Genomic DNA, 25,744 nt, shown 5'->3' on the forward strand with positions numbered 1-25,744 from the left:
AAAAGAGTTTAAGGAGAACCACGCACATAGCTCCGCCGTAGGTTCCCCTAGCGGACGGGGAACCCCACGAGTTGCTCTTTGGAATCTGTTTCTAAATCAAGTCTACAGCTGAACATCATCTAGTAGCACTATGATCATCATCAGTGATCTTATAAGTGGCATCAAACTACCTGTGCTATTAGCAAGCAAAGGAACACTGTCAGTGTTGCATTGTCCCTTATTCTAGGTCAGGTTATTTACTGCTAGGTACTGTTCCTTAATCCCTTCCCCCCTGCCATGCAGTGCCATCGATAGCACCAATAAAAATGGTTAAGTGTTAGCATCACTCCCACAATTGTTAGGATTAACACTATGAGCATCATATCAACTGTCATATGCTATTATGATTATCACTATTAGTATTGATGTTACTATTGTCGCCACTATTGTGATTATCTTTCTACTATCCTTTCTATTATTATTGTCATCATTAATGTTGTTGTTGTTGCTGCTGCTGTGCGCCTTAAGTCTTCTTTCACTTGTTGCACTGTTCATCTTCTTCTTCAAAATACTGCTGCTGGTATAGGCGGGCTGGCTCATCAGGGGGTTGGTGGGCTTGCTCGATTGTATGTGAGTGTTATATAAGGTCTTAACTTATTTAGTTATCTATTTATTTACTTAGATAGTGAGTGAGTGACTTAAAGAAACAAACAAAGAAACTAACTAACAAACAAACTAACAAACAAACAAACAAACAAACAAACAAACAAACAAACAAACAAACAAACTAACAAACAATAAAACAAACAAACAAAGAATCAAACAATCTGACAAAAAAAATGAATAAATAAATATTTAACTAACTAGGAAACGAACTTACACACTAACTAGCTAGGAAACTAACAGACTCTCTAAGTAGCCAGGTAACTAAGTAACAAGCTAGCTAACTATCTAACTAACTAACTAACTAACTACATTGTTTGATTGTTAGCAAACTAGCTAGTTAGTTAGTTAGTTAACTAACTAAATAACTAACTAGCAAACAAACAAACAAACAAACAAACAAACAAACAAACAAATAAATAAACTATAAAACAATTAAAAAAAAATTACAAACAAACAACGAAAAAACAAACAATTTATCTACAAAGATATTAAAAACTACAAAAAAAAATAGAAACACACGAACAAACAAACTAGAAAGATATTATAAACTACAAAATTTTTTTACAGACAAACAAACAAACAAACAAACAAACAAACAAACAAACACACAAACAAACATACCAACAAACAAATCATTATCACTATTGTTACTTGGTACTTCAGTTTCAGTACACAAGTTAGTTATTCTGTTCGTGGTGGTTTTTATTGTTTTTGTCATCATTATCATTCATTATTGGTATTACAGATCTTGCTATTTTTATTTTTGCTGATGCTATTTCTGTATAATTATTATTATTATTATTATTATTATTATTACTTTTATTGTTGTTGTCATTATTATTTATTGATTGGTTGAATCAGTGATGGGAGTATATAAGGTACACAATCAAGAAAGAAAGCAGTGGTGAGAACAGCAGATGACTTCGAAATTAGAGTGGGGGTTCACCAAGGATCTGCCATTAGCCAGCTCCTGTTTATAACATTAATGAAAAAGGCAACAAAAGAAGAAAAAGGAAAGGCACCATGGGAGCTGCTGTCTGCAGATGACTTGGCAGTAAGAGCAAAAACAACAAAACAGTGAAAGAAAGGTTTAATAAGTAGAAGGAAGGAATGGACAAAAGGTTTACAAATTAAAATGATAAAAACAAAGTACAGGTGACTGAAACAGAAAGAGAAGTAATTAAATCAGGAAACTATCCATGTGGATTCTGTGGGAAGGGATTAGGTGTAAATTCTGTCTAGTGCACATGTTGCAGGCAGTGGTGCCACCATAGATGCTCAGGCCTCAGACATGTAAGAGGAGTGCAGAATTTTACATGCTCAACTTGCATAAAGAGACAGCTAGGACAAGAAACTGAGAGGGATGAACTAGAGGTGAATGGAAGAACTGTTATTTGGGAGATATTCTGCAAAGTGAGGCAGGAGTGGAGAGGACATTGAGAGTGAGAGTGGCAGCAGCAAGAGTAAACTGGAGGGAGATGGCTAGTCTGCTCCTGAATCATAACATCCCTCTAAAGACCAGAGCAGGGGTGTACCAAACATGTATCAAATTAGTGATGTTCTATGGAGCAGAAACATGGTCTATAACTACAAAAATTGATGGAGGTTGTGAGAGCAAGTGATTGCATAATTCTGAGGTATATGGCAGGGATCAGGTTGCAAGACAGGGTGTCCACTGCAGATGTGGCTAACAGATATTGAGTAAAGGATCTGGAAACAATGCTCAGAAGGGAAAGACTCCAATGGTTTGGACATGTAAAGAGAGCAAGGGAGGATACAATGCTGGGAGTTGTGGAGACATTAGAGGTAGAAGGAAGGAGACCAATTGGTAGACCTAGGAAAAACATGTAGGCATATTCAGGAAGAATGGGCAATAGTGGGACTGGATGAGCATCAGGCAAAAGACAAAGTAGAATAGACATGAGCCATAAAGCGTCCAACCACTCAGGAAGGAAATGGACATGAAACGAAATGATGATGATCATTGTTATTAATATTATTTTTACCACTGTTATTGTTGTTGTAATTATTATTGTTATATTTGTTATTACTGTTGTTGTTATTCTTGTTCCTGCTGTTATTATTATTGTTGATGTGGCACAGAGTTTTGTCACCTTCATTTGGTCTGCCCAGTCCTGATCTACACATGCACAGAACCAAATGCTTGCTAAAACAGACTAACTAAGTGAAGCATCTTAGTGTAAGTACCAAGGAAAACCAAAGAAGCAATACAAGGCAGAACAGCTCAAAAGAAAAAGAAATAGATCTCTTGAAATCCTGATTTCTGAAGGCAAAAACAAGATGGCAACAAGACAACATGACAGATTTTATGGGAAAATGGCCATATTCAAGGAAGAAACACTCCCCATAATTCAAATACAAGGGGACCACGTTATCTCATTTATCAAAATTACCGACATTCAAAGGTGCAGGAAAAACTTTGCTAATTCAAACAATGTCCAATTTCAAAAATTACATCATCAATTACTTAAAAAAAAATTTGGGTGGAACAGATCCCAACAAGCAGTTTAAAAAAAAAGACACAATACTGTGTCAAAATTAAGCAACCCTGTGAATGTCAACAAAGCCAAGACAAACCAAATCAAGAGTATGACTCTACACCACAGTTGTCATTATTGTTGTTGTTGTTGTTGTTGTTGTTATTATCATCATTATTATTATTGATTTTGTTACTGATTTTGTTAGTTATTATTATTATTATTATTATTATTATTATTATTATTATTATTATTATTATTATTATTATTATTATTACTATCATTATCATTACTATTATTATTATTATTATTATTAGTGTTCTTGTTCTTCCTATTCCTGTTATTATTAATGGTACTATTATTTTTATAATTATTATTTTGATTGTTCATGTTACTGGTTGTAGCTGTAATAGTAGAGGTAGCGATCGTAGTATCAGTGCTATTCATCACTCCAATAATTTTCCACTGGCAGAGTAGGCCAGGGACAAGGACACTGGTATTTGGGTTCAGTTAGGTAAGGTTAAATGCAAAAAGCTCCAGGCACACTTACATGCAAACATACATACATTTATGCAAACATGTATGCATTCATGCATAACTGCATGAAAGCTTATCCAACATACAGACATTCACATACACACATCCATATATTTTCTTAATCATGCATTTATAAATTACATGGTATTTAGATGCATTCACTTTCATTTCCTCTATTCATTCTTCTTCAGAATGCCAACTGGTGGTGTGGAGACAGCATGGGGCAAGACACCGAGGGCTGGGTCATCATCATCACACTGGGCTCACTGTACCTGAGGAATAAGTCCAAAGTAAATGACTGCCCAATGAAACAACAAATGACCATGAAAAAAGAAATACACACACACACACAAAAAAAAATTCTTATTGTCTAGTTAACATACTACATCAGCAACTATTATTTCTGTTACGTGGTTTTCACTATTCAACAATGGACAAGAGAATCAACAAATTCTCAATCATAACCAACACAAAAATAGTAAAATAGCTATGCTGATGAAGTCCTTTCAACTACCTTTAACCATCCTCTCTTCTATTATTACTAGGAAATGAAAACTCTTGTATCCTACCCTGGGCAATTTTTTGGCTAACAGTATAAACAGCCCCATCTATGTTAAAGTTGTCATTTGCCATGGAAACACAATTTAAGACCCTCTACAACTGAAGATGCTAACTGATGGCCAATCATGACTACATGTTTCATGAATGTGATATGACAGTGCCCACTTGGGGATGCTCTTTCAATACTGCTAGTCTTCCGAGCACCATATCTGGCACCACTAAAAAATTGCAAACACCATGATGGGCTTGGGCCAACCATCTGGCCCCGAGAGCCTGCCAGCACTATAGGCAAAGATGAAAAAAAAAAAAGTGATTTGTCCTGAAAAAAAATTATTTGCCAAAAAACATAAAATCATTTTTTGCAGTGTGAGTGTGGAGAAAAAAACAGAACAAGATCCCTGGTAAGTCCTTCAGGAGACTAATATGGGCTGAAAATAAACATTTGCTTGAAAACACAAACAAAAGTGCCAGGTCAATCTGTCACAAGCTGATGTGTTGGAGGCAGGCAAAAGGTTCCTCGTATTGAGCACTGATCATTTCTTAAGTGACGTCAGATTTTTTCAATGTAAAATTAGCTTCACATTATATCACATACATAATTAAAGGAATGCTTCATTACTTACAGCAACAACACTAGATATTGCCACTTTGACTAAAGAATCGAAAGATGAGGCCAGACATGTCTTGTTGCCAGCATAGGGCTGACCCACCACACTGACACAAGTCCACTGTAACTCTAAAGGTTCTGGCGACACCTGTCCATCAAACGCTAATGCGCGACCCAAAAAGACTCCATTTTTTAGTATAACTGGACCCCCAGTGGTATTAACCACAACAGCTACGGTCCTACTTCCCTCGCGTACCATGTTAAGGGTGGACTCTATCGCTAGCGTGTTCACGACTAGGCCCTTCTAGACAGATCTCACAACCTACGGTGGCGTTAGGGACTAACACGGGGATGTGCATTGCGGTTTGTTGAGGGATTTCATGATTCCCTACGACTATCGCATTGACATTTTTCCATCCACGAAAAACATCAGGTGATGTTGGTGGTTTATCATGAAGTGTGTTGGTGCCCGGTGGTGCCCACACACAGTGGTGTAACAGACTGACTGGAGGACCCTGGACAAACTTAGTTTGTGAAATTTTGCCGGAGGCGGCCGGTAAGTGAAGCAGCGCCCTGGCCCACGGGCTGGTAGTTGGCAGTAAAATAATATAAAAAAAAAGGCACAGCTAAAAATTTTCAATAGCAAACCATTATCATGGAAAACTGGTCACACCTGTAGTGAGACAGTGAGACAGGACGTGGACCGTTTGATGACGACACTGACAGTGAGACTAACGACGACCAAAGACTGGGCACAGGGACTATAATCCAACCAAATTGTTGAGTCAGTTTGGGCGTACGCTCCCACGGGTCCATTTCTCCCCTCTGCTCTGCCACACAGTCCCAACACCTATCTCTTCCTCTCATATGTAAGGTAAAGGTAGCATATGATAGGAAAAAATAGGTGTCGGGAGTGTGGCAGCACAGAGGGGAGAAATGGACCCGTGGGAGCCTACGCCCAAACAGACTCGACAATTTGGTTGGACTACAGGGTGGTAACTGTTGATGATGAGGACAACCAGAACAGGGGGATACCAGTGTGAGATCCCTCAGTCTTTTCCTTTGTATGGTCGGAGGGGTCAGACTTTGTACCAGACCTCCATGCGTTTCGGAATGAGGGGAGAGGTTTGACTGAAGACTGGCCTTGCAACGACCAGGCAAGGGAGAGCGACTACTTCCGTGCTTTTGTTGATAATGAGATTTTGGATTTCATTGCTGCTCAGTCAAATGATTACTATCATTATAAATATCCACCAGGAGCGCTCTTATGGCCCTTTTCCAAAGTACAGCAATGGGTGGATACAACACGAGATGAGTTGATTGTCTTTTTTGCCCTTATTATGTTGATGCATCTTTGTAAGCAGTCAAATCGACAAGCATATTGGCGGAACACCAATCTCTCAATCCCCCTGTTCAGAAAGTATATCACTAGGGACAGGTTTTCATTGCTAACAAAGTTTTTACACTTTGCAGACAATAATCACCCTAGCAACTCTGACCCTATCTGGAAGGTGAGAGATGTATTTAGGATGATCCTTTCACAATTCAGTAAATACTTTGATCACTTTCAGAAAATGGTCACTGATGAGTCCCTAGTATTATTCAAGGGTCATCTCAGCTTCAAACAGTATGTCACGACTAAAAGACATCGCTTTGGGATATAACTATTTGTTCTTTGTGACTTTGAAACTGGGTTACTTGTTGACATGACTGTTTACACGAGCAAAGACGTGGATATACCAAAAGTCAATAAGAAAAACCCTCTAGGCATGTCTGCTGCTGTTGTCATGAAAATGTTTGATGACGAGATTTTCTATTCTCTTTTTTATATTACTCTCTCGGTCCCACATGTCCTCTGCGTGTATCGAAACACACTAGAAATTAATCACAACAAGGAGAGGGTATTCCACGGCTGCCTGGGATTGAACCCGCGACCAGCGTGACGGGAGAGCCACTCCTTACCGAGTCGGCCAAAGAGGTACCCCACTGGCTAAGTGGGTTATGGGAGGCTCGTTCATCAGGCCGTCGCCGCACTACAAATGATGGCACCATACATAGGTGAGGGTCAAATTCTGTATACTGACAATTGGTATACCAGCCCTGCTCTCTGTAAGTTCCTACATGAACACAAAACGGGGTCATGTGGGACTGTACGGATTAATAGGAAGTTCATGCCAAAATTCAGAGGACCTAAGACAGTAGTTGACAACGACCATGGCAATGATACAGTTCCAAAGGGCAAAAATTCTTCTCCTTCATTCAGATAGAGAAATCTGGTAAGATTCTCACTCTGAATTGGGGCGATAAGAAAGAAGTGCAGTTGCTGTCAATAATTCACCGTGGATAAATGGTAAACACTAAAAAGATTCACTTTCGCACTAAGAAGCCAATTTGGAAACTAGATGTTGTCGTGGACTATACACAAAACATATGAGACTAGTTGACAAATGTGACAGTCAGATTAGTAGCGTTGAGTGCCTGAGAAAATCTTTCAAATGGTATCACAAGTTGTTTTACCATTTGCTAGATATTTCAATGCTCAACACCTACAACATTTCGCTCATCACACACGACTCGACACTGACCAAGAAGCTGATACTTCGGGACTTTGTGTATGATGTCTGTATGCAGCTCCTTGAAGACCATGGACGACCACTCAACCCGACGAAAGGACACCGCCCTACAAAAATTCCAGACTGTTTGTGTGGCTGTATACATTTCCCACACACACACATACGTTAGGCTTACGTCCTCCACCCTCACGCATGGGTAGTGGTGGTAGGTGAGGGGAAGAGGATGGGGAGGGGGGGCAGAAGCGAGGGAGGCCAGAGTGAGGCGTGATGATTGTATATCTACATACAGTAATCCCTTGTCTGTTGCGGGGGTCAGGTTCTAGAACCCCCCACGTTAGGCGAAAATCCGCAAAGTAGCGACCTTATATTTTTTTATTGTTTATATATATTTTAAGGCTTTATAATCATACTATAATTCTTGTTTCGACTTCCGACATTTGCTTCACAAATACGTACTTCGTGCAGAAATTAGTTGGGCAGAGCGGAAGAATACTCAGAGAAAGGACAATATGAGCATAGCTCACTTCTTTTATATCACAATTAGATAAATACGTAAGGGGAAAGGGAGGAGAGGGACAAACTGAGTCATGAAAAAAAAATACCGATAGAGGTTGTAAGAAGTGAGAACAAGGAAAAGTAGTGGAGGAAACAGCTAGGGAGAGATAAAGAGGATGAAAACAAGGAGAAGGGTGTGTGTGTGTGTGTGTGTGTGTGTGTGTGTGTGTGTGTGTGTGTGTGTGTGTGTGTGTGTGTGTGTGAGAGAGAGAGAGAGAGAGAGAGAGAGAGAGAGAGAGAGAGAGAGAGAGAGAGAGAGAGAGAGAGAGAGAGAGAGAGAGAGAGAGGGTCATATAGGAAAAGGAAAAAGACTAAGAGGACCTACTTGTTGATAACAAAACCACAAAGCACAATTTTTATGCTGGAAGGAGAGGGTAAGGCAAGGAAGAGGGAGTGAGGCAGGGATGGGGAGGAGGGGGGGTGATTGGGGAGGAGGGAGGGACAGAGAGGCTGGGCCCAGCACTGTCTCACTCCCTCCTCACCAGATGGCAGCATCACCTACCTTAGGTTCATTTTCTTTAATTGAAAATTGAGTTCGGAATTATGTTATAAATATAAGGAATATTTATGAAGCAATGACAAACATTTAGCGGCACATAATAATTTTATCGTCTTCATATATATAAAAAAGGACTCCACTGATGATTTTTTTTCATACTTTAAACACCATGAATTATTTCATGAATTAATTCACTCTTTACGGGTTAATCTCAACCTAATGAAGAAGATATTATCTCCCAGTTCTGACACAAATGAGTTGTTCATAACATCCTCGCATTGTAGGATGAAGTCTCTCGCAGTGTAATCCGGTTCATTGCCTGCAAAAGCTCTGACTGATGCCGTAGTCAGCAGAAGTTTAATGGTGTTAGTAGCCATTGTGGATTGTTGGTTAGTTATTACCTTTGTTATGATGCAGGTGGGAAGGAGGAGGAGGAGGAGGAGGAGGAGGAGGAGGAGGAACTCTCTCATCCTCATCGGTCTCTTCCGACTCCTTTACCAACTTCTGATATACCTTGGCCAAAGCTTCTAACTCCGGGTCAGGTTTCTCTGCCATTTAAAAAGAGGCATTAGTAAATTAAGGCTTCATGAGGAGGAATATGGTAAAAGGAAAAGTATTACCGCTAAACTGCACTAAAGGTAATGATCATTCACCGCTAGGTGTGTGCTCACTCACCCCAGATGCTTCCAAAACGCATTAAAAAGAGGGAAAAGAATAATGAGTGAATACTTAGCATGATAAAACTACCTTCTCCACTGTGCAACAAAACACACACAAGAAAGGAGAAAACAAAATGAATGACTATACTTAAAATGCGAACAATGTTCACAATTCAGGAAAAATATTAAACATCCACACACACTTGAATAAAATTCAACAGCCTAAGGGAAACTAGATACGGTTCCACACACAGCACGTAAAAATCACCTGAAATGTCTTAACAAGTAGTGTAAATTAAAACCGATCAGTGTTGTGTCAGCTACATGCATGTGGATACCATGAAAATGTTAAGACGGCCCCCTTGGTACTCCTCCGTCCTTGGCTGGCTTGCCCGCATCCTTGGCTGGCTTGCCCACGTCCTTGGCTGGCTTGCCCACGTCCTTGGCTGGCTTGCCCACGTCCTTGGCTGGCTTGCCCACGTCCTTGGCTGGCTTGCCCACGTCCTTGGCTGGCTTGCCCACGTCCTTGGCTGGCTTGCCCACGTCCTTGGCTGGCTTGCCCGCACCCTTTGCTGGCTTGTCCCCGTCTTTGACTGATTAATTTCCAGAATGTACCCATAGGCATTTTGAATACAGGAATGCTACTACAGCTGTGATGGAGAAGGTAATGAGAGAATGATTTAGAACAGCCAAAGATCGGGATGGAGGACGCCGAAGGTGACATGAACACCAATGCACTGAAGACTCTAGGAATTCACAACAGTAGGAGTAGTAGTGGTAAACAATCAGTGTTCTTCCCAAAAACCTATCAAAGGTGGTGTCCTGCAGGGCTCTGTCCAATCTCCCACTCTCTTTGTCCATTGATGATCTTTTTCCAAAACAAACTGTTCTATCCATTTCTATGCTGATGACTCTAATCTGCATTATTCAACATCTAATAGAAAATCCTCCCAACAGGAACTACATGACTCAAGGCTGGAGGCTGCAAAACGCTTAACCTCAGACCTTACTATCATTTCTGATTGGGACAAGAAGAACTTAGGGCTGCTTTCACAGTCGTTTTGTTTGTTTTGATCGTTACCAATGGCGCCAATCAACACTATAGTTTTTCACATGAAACTGGCCTATGGGGTAGTGACGGCTGCAGAGGAAGCAAGAGGTGTTGAGAGTGTGGTGAGGAGCGGGGCTGGGATAACCCCACAGCCGCCACTACCCCATCGGCCAGTTTTAAGTGGACATTCTATAGCGGTGATCGCCACAATTGGTAACGATCATAACAAACAAAGTGACCATGAAAGCGGCCCTTAGTGTCCTTCCAACGCCTCAAAAAACAAATTTCTCCACTTATCAACTCAATACAATCTTCCAAACGCCTATCCCCTATTCTTCAACAACACAACTATCACCTTCTACAAAAAACATCCTCGGTCTATCCTTAACTCAAAACCTCACCTGCAAAACATCATATCTCTTCTCTCACTAAATCAGCTTCCTCAAGGTTGGGCATTCTGTATTGTCTCCGCCAGTTCTTTTCCCCCTTCTAGATGTTATCCATATACAAGAGTCTTGTCCGCCCTTGTATGGAGTATACATCTTATGCCTTAGGGGGCTCCACACACACACACACACACACACACACACACACACACACACACACACACACACACACACACACACAGCTCTCTTGGACAGTGTAAAGTCTAAGTCTCTCCATTTCATCAACTTTCTTAATGACAGTCTTTTACCTCTTAATTTCTATATATCAGTTACTGATATATCAGTAACTGATATTTTTTTAAGTTGCTGATATATCAGTAACTCAAAAAAAGAAGCCTTGTCTTGTGTCAAGACCGGAGACATTATTTTTTGCATTAAAAACACCTAAACATGATAGGAAGGACACATGAATGGGTAATAATTTTGAGAAAATGTTATCAATATAATGTAAATAATATTTATTAAACAGCAAATTTTCCAACCAATTTTAAAATGCTGTGGTGTGATGTTATTATCAGTTACATTTTTTTATTTTTTTTTAATCTACATACTCTTTTCTCTGAGCTTTATCTCACGTATTATTTTCATATGCATACTGCAGTGTGCCTTTTTAAGCTAGAGCTTAAAAATGCACACTGCATTATGCACATAAAAATAGTTATATGTTCTAAAAGGTTTTAGTCAAATTTCCGCCAACAGTCAACAATATGCTTCTTTACGGTGCTTATGCCAGTAATGTATAGATGCTGTATGTAAGTAGAATGGATTGTAGCAGCTAACAGCAACAAAAAATGTGACAATGTTATAAGGACTAGTTAAGGTTATTTTTATTTTTTTCAAAGAATATTGCTTTAGTGGTACATGTACCATCAATTCTAAGGTTTTCTTTGTTCAAATTATGGGCTGGAGGACAAAAAATAAAGTTTGAATGTGAATATATTGTAACGGTACAAATGTGTATTGAGTGAGTTAGTATGGAATGCAAGTGAGTGAATGACTACATTACAACAAACGAGCAATTAAGTGAGCGACTGTGTGGACGGGTGAACAAGTGTGTGTGATAAGTAGAGATTATTGGTGTGAATGAGGGTGTGAATGGAGGCAAGGCGAGGCACACGGGGAGAGAAGGAGCCGAAAAGCCGTCAACAGGACGCACGTTTTGCTTGACCATCCATCACAGCCCTGTGAACACCACCAACCACCACCAGCACGGCAAAGGCGAGGCAAGGCACAGCAGAGCACAGCAAGGCAAGGCAAGGCAAGGCAAGGCAAGGCAAGGCAGAGCAAAACACAGCAAGGCAAGGCGAAACAAAGCACGATTTGGCAAAGCGAAACAAGAAGGACAGAAGCAGCACCACAACACGCCTCAGCCCATAACCACATCCTCGGCCTCTTCAATCACAGTCAGCCCATAGCCACATCCTCGGCCTCTTCAATCACACTCAGCCCATAACCACATCCTCAGCCTCTTCAATCACGCTCAGCCCATAACCCCATCCTTGGCCTCTTCAATCACGCTCAGCTCATAACCACCTCCACGGCCTCTTCAACCACGTCTCAGCTCTTAAACAACACAACCCTAGCCTCGTCAACAACGCTGCTACAGTTACCGGCCCTGGCAGTCTACACCCGCCAGCACCTCACTCGCACCAGTGCCTTCATCCTGCACCAGTCATCACTTCAAGGGTCTTCAATACAGATAAACATTCACATGTTCCCCAATCTCCCTGATAGATAGTTAGTTAAGTTCAATAATATTCATTTATGTATGTATTCATTTAAAAATGTCACTCCGCTAACTGCCAAGGGGCTGTAACTATATTCATACACAAGAAAAGTTGTTAAGTTACTGTAAGTGCTATAATTTTAAGCCTGTCAACCTGCCATTTGGGCATTACTGAACACACACCCACACACGCACATTAGTGAATTATCACCACTCCCCCCCTTCACTAAACGTTGTCTCAGAGTGGTTCACACGGGAATCCACTCCCCTTCCATCATTACTGCACATCACAACCCAGAACGAGTGTTCACTTGTCCTGAGGCTTGTCTCAACATCATTGACAACCACTTGGAAATAGCCAGACGACCACCCCGCTACCACATTACCATCTAAACAGTGGCCGTCAGAAGGAATGTAGCATTGCCCTTAAAAAAAAAGACGTTACAATATCAATAGTTGTACAGTCACACTACGTATTGCCCAGGGGATGGGATGGCAGGTTCCTCTCTTCTCCTTTTTTGTATAACTTTGCAACAATACACCATCAATCAATCTTTTTCAAGCTAATTAAACTGGTTTCCTTAAAATGTAATTCATACTATATTTTTATATAGCACTACACAGTTATAATTTTTAGTTGTTGAAATATATTTATTTTCAATGACTACGTAAAAATGGTACGTGCGGTAAAAAAATATATATAAGCCTCCAGCACAGAAGTAAACTCTTGCAAACCCTAAATGAAATGTTTGTTTAGGGCGTGTGATAGTTATTTTTCGAGTTTGCGTCCTGCGTATAGCAGAAAACTGTTTGTTTCATGTACTTTGAACGTCTGCCTCCAAATAACCAACATAAGCATATATAATTACAATACACACACTATTTAATAGTTTATATTAGGTAACTTATGAAAAATGCCATCAAATTGTGCGTGATCATTGGCAAATCGCACTTTGAACTTGGCGGGCTTAAGGATTACAGTACACATATATACATCCACACAAGAAATTAGTATCTCAAGTCATATTATGTAAAATATGTGTATGGATGTATGTTTAAGTGTCAGTTGCCATACTCTTAAAAAAAAAATGTCTGTATCATTATATTATTGCCATATTACAAAATGATAAAGTGCATTGAAGCTTTGTTTTGTATTGGTCCATGGCATGCAGTTAGGTTTGAGCAGGCAGGGCTAATGGTGGACTTCTGGTCACTGGTCACTGGTCACCGCCCTCCACACCACCTCCATGGGCCAGCATCATCAACTCCTCCACACAGCTGTGGGTGAGGATAACGTATCGCGTCTCAGACGTGGTGGCCCTGACGTACGGGCCTCCGCCTGGGCCTCACAATGGTCACCTCCACCGCCTGGCCTGGCCCCCGACCCTCACTGACCCTGGTGCAGGACCGTCAAGGAGACCACTGAGCACTTGCTGCACTGCCCCACCTCCACTCCCAGTGGGTGCTGCCATGACACCACCTCCGTGTCCCGGACATGCCCTCCTTCGACCTGCCCACCCTGCTGGCAGCGGCAGGCGTCCACCCCTCACGGCAGGAAGTAGCGGCCACCCGCCCCACCTGCACCTTCCTCAGGAAGACGCGCCTGTGAAGCCCTCTCAGGAAAACACCAGAGATCATGTAAGTGAATAGTTGCCTCAGCCCATAGCAACAACAAGACTGGTCACTTGTGGTGTGAGCAACAGATACCGCATTTCACCCAACAAAGGTATGTAATTTGATTCGTACCATTAGATGCAAGCATCATGTTCACTGTGTTCTACTAAACTATGAAATTATACTGGTGCTTTAATGGTTATCTCGAAAACTAGTGCAGGGGTAGGGGTGGCCATGAGTCAATTTGAAAATTTTGTGAACCCAGGCTTGGTATACTGTATGTTAAATACGCTAGTGTACGTATAGGTACGTAGGTACCGCAAATCTATATATAACTTAGAGAGAATGGGCCTCAGTGGCTCAGTGACACTGGCTTGCCAGGGTGTTGCATCGCATAGGTTAGAGCCCCACCCTGACCCTTTGAGGTGGAGAGGATAGGCCCCCGGGATCTTTCCTTCACCCCAGCCTGAGTGTTGGCCTTAAACTTATGGCATTGGGCTTATCTATTACTGTCTGGGTGGTTGTGCAGCATGCACTGCCCCCCAACCTTGGGGTATATACCCAACAATACCCGCAGGTATTACAGGTAACTCGATTTGCGCGAGTTTGGTTTATGCGTTTTTTAAATAACGCAGGGTTCAAAATCAAAATAAATGTTTCATTTACACGTTTTTTTCACTTATACACGATATTTTATGGAGTGGCCACCAGATGTCTCACGCAACTGGACTCACACGGTGCCGCGGCCACACAGCTGAGCTCAGTTGTTCCCGCACGCCACTTGAACAACAATACAGTACCCTCCCTGCCACGCTACTCAACAATAACAACACCCTCACTGCTGTGCTACCACGAGGGAAAGGGCAGCCAGAGGAGGAACCACGAGAGGGAGAGGAGGCAGAGTGATACAGTGGGCAATAAAGGTACAAACCTACCTCCTGTTTGATTTACATTGTTTTTGATCTGCGCGACCTCTTCAAGGACACAATACTCGCGTAAATCGAGTTACCTGTATTTCATAACGTTCCCCGTCTCACTGTGGTACTTCTTACCCTAACCATGGGTTAGATCTCATTATTCTATGCATTTTGAATGCCATATATGTGCATCGCAAACGGCTAAAAACTCCACTGCCAATTTTTAAAAAGTTAATGAGTTTTTATGGGTGAGAGTGTGAGTAAAGTCTTAGTATTCAAAGTGGCTAGATTTACAGTGCTGTAACTATATGAATTCTCAGGCTATTTATACAGCCTCCCTTTAATATTGGTAGGCCTAGGCCTAGAACACTTCTAAATTAGACTAGGTCAATGGCTGGGGATTTGTGGGAAATTTACTGTAAAAAGCACCACCCCCTGTAATGTTAGGAATTAGGTCAGTTAACCAGGGGATTAGACAAATTAAATATTTCCCTTATGGAACTAGTCTCGGGCCAAGAGTTCAAGCCAACTAAGAGTATCGTCTGAGCTCAAACAAGCCTTGGATGGTACTTACATCGCTCATCGGCTTCCAGACCGAGACAGTATCACCGTATTCACTGCCTGAAGACTAAACACATTTACCATGAAAGGAATAACAATAGTTCAGTGTTTCCTTTCATGAAATAATAAATAATTGCCCTTGCGGAATTATAATTACAGAGCAAAGATAATTCAACTGATCGAAAGCCACGCCATCTGGCGAGGGAAATTCAAAATACCCCTTCAGACCCACGTGTTGGCTTTTGGCCCACAACATCACCTGCTCTCAAGCTAGCAACACCTCAGCGCTTTCGCCCCATATTAACTCGCGGCAGTGCTGATTTAAACTTAGTCTCGAGGACAACAGGACTCCTCCAGAACTTACTTCAAGAGACCACTTCTTTTGAAACCCTTCGAAAGATAAGCGCCTCCTACGGTGATTACAAATAGGTATTACTATCAGGCCTGTTAGGATTATCATTGCAACGCTGGGAGGTGCTTGGAGGGGAAAGCCCGGCACCCCTGGTGTATTAGTGGTAAGTGGTTTCTGTGCCTTTTTGTGGAGTTGTCCTGGTGTGGTTCAAGTGTCTTGCAAGAAACAATACCGTTGGGTACGGTAAGTTCACTGTATCACAACAGTAATGGCTTGTATGCTTTTTATTTATGGTTGCAGGAATTAATAATAATAACAGCTGTAACATTTATAACATTATATGGGCAGTACGTTAACCTGAAAACCCCCGGAAACCCTTGAAACCCCCCAGCAAGCCCTCAATATCTCATAAATAGCAACAAAAATACTTCATATATACACATCATGTCATGGATGAACGCTCCTATATTGTAAATTTCGGTCAAGATTTACCCTGAGTGTGTTGTTCAATAGAGAATTTCAGAACACTCCTTCAATCTCAGACTGTTGTGCTGATTTCAGTGGTGGTATTAATTTCTTGGGCAAATCCTTCGTTACTTATCTACAGGCTTATTTCAGAATTTTTGCACGCGATGACGGGGGTTGAGGGGAAAACCCCTTTAGGGGTGGGTTTGGCGCAAGCCCCCCGTTAGGTAGGCTAGCTTATGTTAGGTTTAGTTTAATTACATTAATTTCAATTTTATTTGATTTGTGGCAGCAGGAAGGCACAAACAGTCAGTGTGGGGTGGGGTAGGGTAGCGTGGTGCTGGGTGAACAGGGTGTTCTCCGAGTGAAATGTTCTACTTATTATTAACAGGACTCCCACTTCAATGTCCCAGACAGGACATAACCCCACCCCCAGTACTTCATCATACAGTATACCTGGTATACATCATACAGTAATGTGTGCACAGTACTTATTTGAATTTATATATTTTCATTTATTAATTTCTATTCTTTAACATGTAAAATGGTATAGGTAGCAATCATAGCACTACCTTTTATTCTTTGTACAACAGTTTCAAAATAAATCTGTTTACATGTGGAATTAAGAGCATTGCATGGTAATTCCAAGCTTATGCTCTTTTACTTTCCTCTATTTGTAATTTGTTTCATTAAACTGATTCCAGGTGCTGTTACTCCCGGGCTGCCAGCAGTGAAGCTTTATGACAGAGTACAGGAGGAGTTCCAATCACCTCACAAGGAGACGAGAGGAAGGAGGACCAAGTTAGTGGGAAAAAAGGGTGAGAAAAATGCAGTCACATAACCATATTCTTTACCTATCTTTTGATGCATATAATCAACAATGAAAATCAATGGTAGTTACACCTGAAGATTAGCTGATCCTGAAAATCTAACCTGGGGCGGTATTAATAAAGACTCCTAGGAGTGAAATTCAACTTTCAAAGAGAGTTTCCTCCTAACTTAGCTGCTAACTTCTAGAAGTCGCAAGTTTACTGCTAGGAGTCGCCAATTTTAAGGTTCTAGAGAGATGGTTGCATGTGGAGCGGAGGAAACTGACTAGTTGGCATCTCGTCTTGGCGGCCGAAGCTCCGCCCCCTCGCCTGCCTAAGCCACGCCCCATGTTGACAAACCAAGTTTACTGCTAGAAGAAGCGACTTAACTGATAGGAGTCGCTGAAAATGTAAAAGTCCTCGTGGGTACTTTTAACGACTTAAAAGCTAACATTTCAGATGTCTCATTCAATATAATAACGATAATAACAGCTGACTGATGGCCCCCACGCACTAATTATCGTGTCTGAAGTGTTGTGCCAATAAAAATACGGACAAACAGCTGTTCCAGGGGGGAGGCACCAATTAAAAAAAAAAAGCAATGTAGCATTGAAGGCGATTATAGTAGGCTACTTATTTAAAGTAATGCACACTTTCCGACATTATTTCCTACATAGCTCATTCACATAGGCATACTAAATATAATCACATAAATAATATCTTTTACAGTAACTTCATACAGGTTGGAATAAGGAATAAGTTTCGTATCTGTGACTTGGAGGGACGGGTGCGTCGTCTGCCGCGCTCACCCGTCACCCGCGAGCGTACACACCTGTCCCTCCAAGCCAAGGATACAAAACTTATTCCTTAATACAATGATTCCTACCTGTATGAAGTTACTGTAGAAGATACTTTTTATGTGATTATATTTAGTATGCCTATGTGAATGAGCTATGTAGGAAATAATGACGGAAAGTGTGCATTACTTAATAGGTAGCCTACTATAATCGCCTTCAATGCTACATAGCTTGTTTTGAAGGGCCACCTGTTATCCCATGAAAACTGGCATAATTATTATTGTACTTTGTTTCTTAGGTGACGTCACTGATTGTCAGAGTAGAGTACCAACATTCAATTAAATTACGAATATTTTTTTAATCATGAAAATAGCTAGATTATCTCAATCATATATATTTGGTACATGTCTTTGATACAATGCATGACGTCATGAACAGCCAATCTGGTGAAAGGGGGGGCGGAGCCCGCATTGGGGAGAGGCTTTTTAGTGTAAATAATTATTATTAGCCAAGTAATTTGGACAGACTATAGCAGTAAAGTTAAAAGCTACTGCTAAAAGGAAAACAGCTTCAAGCAGCACTTCTAAAAGTACTGCTAGGAGTCTTTATTAATGCTGCCCCTGGTCTTAACCACCAAATGAACAGAGATAGAACAAGATATAGTTAACTAATATTTTATTCATACTTTGCTTCTTTCTCTTTTGAAAATTAGTATATGCAATTGCAATATAACACGTTTTCTTAGATAAGTGCCTTAACTCCGGGTGACGACATATGTCGACATTACCTAAAAAGTCCCTCACCCCGGGTGACGACGTATGTCGTCTTACCAATTTTTGAAAAATGCACCAATATTAGTGGCTTCCAGAACATTCTGGGAGTGGAAAATTCCATCATCCATCATCCCGCGCACTCCCGCCACCTCAAGCCGCCCTCCAGGCACCGCCCCTCCTTACTCCCTGTCATCACCGTTTTACACCCGGCACCAACACACGCACAGGCACGTACCACTGCCCCGGCACTCACTCACTCAGTACACTCACTCAGTACGATTGACACACGGCAATCGTGGGCATTTGCGAGGAATACAATGTAAACAGCTTGGTGTGGTAGGTATACAAACACGTAGACAATGCAACGCAATACGTAAACATTGGCAAACAGACGGGTGAAGGAAATGTACATTATTTTTCACTTTTGTCGCGAAAAATACAATAATTTTAGTTTTAGGTGTAAATAATTACATTCCAGTGCAAACGATGCGTTTTTTTGTATTTTATAGGTTCAGTAATGGGGCCATAAGTCATGAATGCTCAATTTGCCACCGAAACTTACAACTTTTTCACAAAAATTTCATGCAAACAAGAAGCAAACAACACTTGGAAATCGTTTATGGCGGATTTTCTCGGTTGATACTGATACCACACACTCATATATCATGAACAAACATTTTTTTTCTTCAAAATTCAATGTTTTTTGGGGTGTAAACAATTATCGTGGGTGTAAACAATCACTACTTGTGATTTCCTTCAATGAATAAGCATAGCCAAACAACGGTGTAACTCACATACGTCGTTTTTACCTCTTCATTTCATATGTATCGCGTAAACAAGTCACTGTTTATAATGTAAACAATGATGTTTGTTTGCCACTGTACCTCATATATTGCTACAATACACTTGCAGTCACAAGCAATGGAATGATGTTTTTTTTTCATAAAAAAAAAGTACAATCATCCAATAAATTTAGATGTAAACAACCCATAAACAGCTTTTTTTTTCAGGCCAGCCAACTCTGCAAACAAACAGTGTTCTGCGCTAGTACCATTTCACAGAAAAAACGCGTGTTAACGTGCCCCACTTGTTTATGCAAACAACCGAAATTCCTTGTGAAAACAAAGTGATACTGTGTATATATGAGCTCAGTATTATACAAACAGCTTTGTGAGTGTGTGGTACGTCCATGCGTGCTGGGAAGTGCCAATAAATGGGGGGCAAACTACCCTTGTTTGCTCCCCCCCCCCCCAGACTTCATTGTCTACGTACCGGTCAAACAACACCGCCATCTTGAAGTCCAAGGATGTACTTTCATATGCTGTTCGGTTTATTGCTCTGGGTTAAGTATTTTTTTTTGGCGAATATTTTCCCAAGGGCAACGTTTGCCCAATTATTCCAGACTGCAGCACAACACTGCTGAAATATGCCCGGGGTTTAAGGGTTGAATAGTGAATTTTTATTCTATCTGTTCTCTACTACTAAAAAAAAAAAAATCCACCATGTTAAAAATTAGCACCGGACATGATCTAAGCATGTTATATTGTAAGTGCATACACTACCCTCTCAAGTTTTGCGGTTTCTGAGTTTAGCGCTTAGTCCTAAATTCTTACCATCCTGACTTTTGCGCACTTTCACCGTGAGTTTCACGCTGCTTTGACATGTACGAGTCACGTCTGCCTACCGTCGGCATCACGTGCGCTGCCTTAGCCCGTACAGCCCCACGCTGTTTTGAGCTCTTCTTCACCTCAATCCCGAGCCCCTATCAGTTTTTTTTATTGCATAAATCAATTGTAAATGATCTAAACCTAAGGGAAAGGGTATAATAACACTCATATCAGCTTATTTTTGCCTCTCTGGGGGATGTTACGGATGGTGCTGCCGAGCGTCCTCCCGCCAACTCCCCACATCTTGCGCGCCACTCTGACGCTGTATTATTCTTGCTTTAGTGATGTTTGTAAGCAGTATGATTAACTCTTTAAATTTATAGTAATAACTAAATACATATTATTTGTGTGTAAATTTATGTCATACATTCACTTTTATTGTTGTCTCTTTCGATCTTACTGTCAATCATTATTGTCTTGGTAATAATATGTAAGAAACACAAAATGTTTTTGATATAGACTAGTTAGTGTTGAGTTCACTATGGTTGTGGCTGGGTGTGGTGGGAGTCAGGCGCTCTCCCTCTCTCTCTCAAACAAACAGCGACGGTGCACTAGTGACTGACAGCCAACACATTGCAAACCTCTTAAACAATTACATTTCCTCGGTGTTTAATACTAACAGTCTTCCTCCCGCTACCACCAACACCAGTACTAATGTAAATCTCGAGCATGCATTGCCTAATTTTGAAATAACAACCGATGAAGTCCTTAAAGCTCTCCATCCACTTGAAATAAATAAAGGTTCCGGACCCGATAAAGTATATCCTATACTGCTTAAAGAAACAAAGAGCGAAATACTCTCCTCCCTCACAACCGTATTCAATATGTCCTTGCGACAAGGCATCGTCCCTTCGGATTGGAAAAAGGCTAATGTGACACCGATTTTTAAGAAAGGAAACAAAAAAATAGCAGGTAACTACCGACCCATTAGTCAAACTTCAATTGTAGGTAAGCTACTTGAGCATAATTAGAGACAAAATTGTGAGTTACCTCGAAAGCCACTCATTAATTGGGGATTCACAACATGGCTTCCATAACAAAAGATCCTGCCTATCAAATCTATTGACCTTTTATAACAATCTCTTCCTAGTTTATGACGTAACCAAATCATTGGACGTAGTCTATCTTGATTTCCAGAAAGCGTTTAATAAAGTCATAAATTACTTTATAAATTAAAGCAGATAGGTATTGACGGTTAAGTAAACCAATGGATTGTGAATTGGTTGAGCAACAGACAACAAAGAGTTGTGATTGACGGATCTCACTCAGTGTGTGCGGCGGTCACTAGTGGCATCCCTCAGGGCTCAGTTCTTGGCCCAGTGCTCTTCATTATTTACATCAACAACGTGGATGCTGGACTCAATAATCGCATTAGTAAATTTGCAGACGACACAAAGATTGGTAACTCGGTTCTCACTCACGAAGACAGGCAAAGCCTCTGTAACGGTCCAAATGTGTAATGAGTGAACGAGTATGGAATGCAAGTGAGTGAATGATTATATATTACAACAAACAAGCAAGTGAGCGGATGTGTGGACGGGTGAACGAATGTGTGTGATAAGTAGAGATGTAGAGATTATTGGCGTGAATGAGGGTGTGAATGGATGAAGGACTGTTCTGAAATCCCTCATCTCCAGTCTCGAACCCTAGAATGATTATTAGTTAGCTAGCGATAGATTATCTAGTTGTAATGCAGAGAGGGAGTCACGTGAAGAAGGGGGAGGAGCTCAGCGAGGAGCAAAGGCGAGAGGGCAAGGCAGGGAGAAGCACGGGCCAGTGAGGAGACGAGCACCACTACAGCATGGAGGGCAACCAGGGAGGAGACAGAAACCCTGAGATACAGGCAGACAGTGAGAGGCAGAGAGCGAGACCGACGAGCGGTGAAGGACGCACGTTAAGAGGTTGGCATGACCGTCCATCACAGCCCTGTGAACACCACCGCAAGCACGGCAGAGGCGAGGCAAGGCACAGCAAAGCTCAGCAAGGCGAGGCGAAACAAAAGCATGGCAGAAGCAGCCTCTTTAACAACGCCTTAAACCAGCCTTGCCGTCATAACCACCTCCACGGCTTCTGCAGCCACGCCTCAGCTCGTAAACCACCCAACCACGGCCTCTTCAACCACGCCTCGTCAACAACGCTGCTGCAGTTACCACCCCCGGCAGTCTACCCCCCCCCCCGCCGGCGCCTCAATCGCCCCAGTGCCCTCCTCCATCCTGCACCAGTCAGCACTTCAACACAGATAAGCATTCAGATGTTCCCCAATCTCCCTGATAGTTAGTTAGGCTCAATAATATTCCGTTATGTATGTATTCACTTAAAACTGTCACTCCGCTAACCGCCCAGGGGCTGTAACTATATTCATACATAAGAAAAGTTATTAAGATACTGTAAGTGCTATAATTTCAAGCCTGTCAACCTGCCATTTGGGCATTACTGAACACACACCCACACCCACACACGCACGTTATCACCACTTCCCCCTTAACTAAACATTGTCTCAGAGTGGTTCACACAGGAATCCACCCACCTTCCATCATTACCGCACTAAAACCCAGAACGAGTGTTCACTTGTCCTGAGGCTTGTCTCAACATCATTGACAACCGCTCGGAAATAGCCAGATGACCACCCCGCTACCACATTACCATCTAAACAGTGGCCGTCAGAAGGAATGTAGCGTTGGCTTGAAAAAAAGACGTTACACCTCCAAGAGGATTTGCACAAAATTTCAGTTTGGTCGGATAGATGGGAGATGCCCTTTAACGTAGACAAGTGCCAGGTCCTTCAAGTTGGAACAAGAAATAAGAAGTTCGATTACAAAATGCGCGGCGTTAAACTCACAAGCGTTCAATGTGTTAAGGACCTGGGGGTCAAAATCACGTCAAACCCCAAATTCTCACATCAATGCATCGATGCAGCAAATAAAGCGAACAGAATGTTGGGCTTCATTGAAAGAAACTTTTTATTCAAGAATAAAGATGTAATACTCCCGCTCTACAATAGTTTAGTCAGACCCAACTTGGAATATGCGGTACAGTTTTGGTCTCCTCACCATGCAAAGGACATTGCTAAATTAGAAGGTGTTCAGCGTCGGGCAACAAAAATGATCATTTCCTTGTGCAACAAATCCTATGAAGAAAGGCTTTCCACCCTTAACATCTTCTCTCTTGAGAAACGTCGCCTCCGAGGAAAACTGATCGAATGTTTTAAAATACTTAATGGTTTCACGAATGTAGACAGAACAAAATTGTTTATGATCGATGACACTTTGCGAATGAGGAACAATGGCATAAAACTCAAATGTAGACAAGTAAATTCAGACTGCACCAAATTTTTCTTCACCAACGTTGTAGTGCGAGAATGGAATAATCTCCCACCATCAGTGGTCCAGTGTAACACGGTTGACTCCTTTAAAAACAAGCTCGACCGTCACTTCCTTGAACTTAATATTAACTAGAGTAGAAAAACAACGTTTTGGAGCCATCTGATTAGTGTAAATTCACTTCGGTTTAAGGACAGACCACCTAGTCTGGACCATGGGGTCTGTGTGGTCTGATTTTCTATGTAAATCTATGTAAATCTCTCTCTCTCTCTCTCTCTCTCTCTCTCTCTCTCTCTCTCTCAAAGAGACAGAGAGAGCTACCACATGTCCAATTTGGAAACCCTTGCAATGGCTACCATACAAGCTGCCTAAGTAAAGGGAGAAGTTGGTGTTGGATACAGACGGCAGCGGGCCCTCGGTGTACAAATGCGGTGTTGGTTAAAGTCGACAGCGGGGTTGTATGGGTTAAAAGGCGATGTCACAATGGCCGTTTTCCTCCAACCATTGGGGACATGGGCAACCGTAATTGCCCGCATGCTCAACCGGGAGCAAGTTGTCGGTTGTCTGTACGGATGGAAAACAGTGGTCGGTACGAGCATACTGTTTTCCGATCTGAGTGCTCTCGTCTTGCAGCAAACAAAGTTAACCTACGCTGGCGTCTTTGACTTGTAAAAGAACAGGTGCTCGTACACCTAGGGACGCTTTCACAGTCACTTTTGTTTGTACAGATCGTTACCAATGAGCGGCGATCGCCACTACCAATAAGAAATACGCTGTCACAGTTGTCTTTCGCGGCAATGTTTGTTTGCAGCACTACCAGAGATTGGAACCTCTGGTAACGGAGCTCTGGTAGCCACGGGGGCTCCCCAATGAAGCTTACCAATGACATTATATAGTAATTAGTACAAATTCTTGCTCTTAAGTGGTTATATTACTTCTTTATACAGACGTAAAGAAAAATTAAACAATACAGTAACACGTTGCAGGGCTTCAATGGTAATATGAGAAAAAACTTGGAATATGAATGACATGAACTCACTTCACCTGCTGACCAGTAAACGTCCTGCTGAGAATTTCAATTTGATTATTTAATGGTTTATTGTTGCAAAAGTACACAATTGAGGAGAAGGGAGCTAGGACTTTAATACTTGTTACCATTATTCACCTGTTAGGCCTTCTTGGCCAAACTTTCATATTATTCTAGATCTAGACAGCCTCATTATGTATACATGCATAGGGCATACAAATAACAAAATTAGCCCTGTTATGTAAAAAATGAATGTGGTCTGGTAAACAAGTGTGACTAATGAACAAATGTAATGAATGTAGGTGAGGGGTCTGTCTTGCTGACACCGATATTCATAACTAGAGACACAAGTATAGGCGATAACCGATATAAATCCACAATTCCGATACTAGCTAGCGATAAGTCCGACAGGCGAAAACGATACTATATTGATATTTCAGATCGAACAACATTGATGAATTTAAATTTTCATTATCTGTATTTTAGGATACTTACAAAACCTTAAAACCACATAACCAAATAACACCGTCCATGTGAACACATGGATGGTAATACTAGAAATGCCTGAACCGGTGTTGTGTTATTTGGCGTCTCCACCGTCAAAATTGTTTACAAACATTGGTCTCTCAGAACGGTGCATGCTCAGACCAGCAGCGTAGATTTGTACAGTCTCACAAAGCTTTTAAACCGTAATTAAGAGTTGCTGGAAGGCTGAATCAGACATATAGTACCACTACCACCATCCTCGCTGTTTCTAGAACGACACTCTGTACGATTGTATTTATATGTACAGAGTGTCGTTCTAGAAACAGCGAGGATGGTGGTACTGTATGTTTGATTCAGCTTTCCAGCAACTCTTAATGTGTTAAAAAAGCATTGTGAGACTGTACAGGTCTACACTTAATGGTCTGATCATGCGCAGTTCACGAGAGACCAGTATTTGTAAACAAAAGCGCCAGCTTTTGACGGTGAGACACCAAAAAACACAACACCGGGTACCTTCAGTATCATGGCATGGTCACAAACGAATATGGAATATCAAATTTGAGGCAGTGAATAATCATTTTTGGGGGCAAAGTTAAATG

This window comes from Eriocheir sinensis, chromosome 19 (assembly GCF_024679095.1).
Source record: "Eriocheir sinensis breed Jianghai 21 chromosome 19, ASM2467909v1, whole genome shotgun sequence".
Lineage (NCBI taxonomy): Eukaryota > Metazoa > Arthropoda > Malacostraca > Decapoda > Varunidae > Eriocheir > Eriocheir sinensis.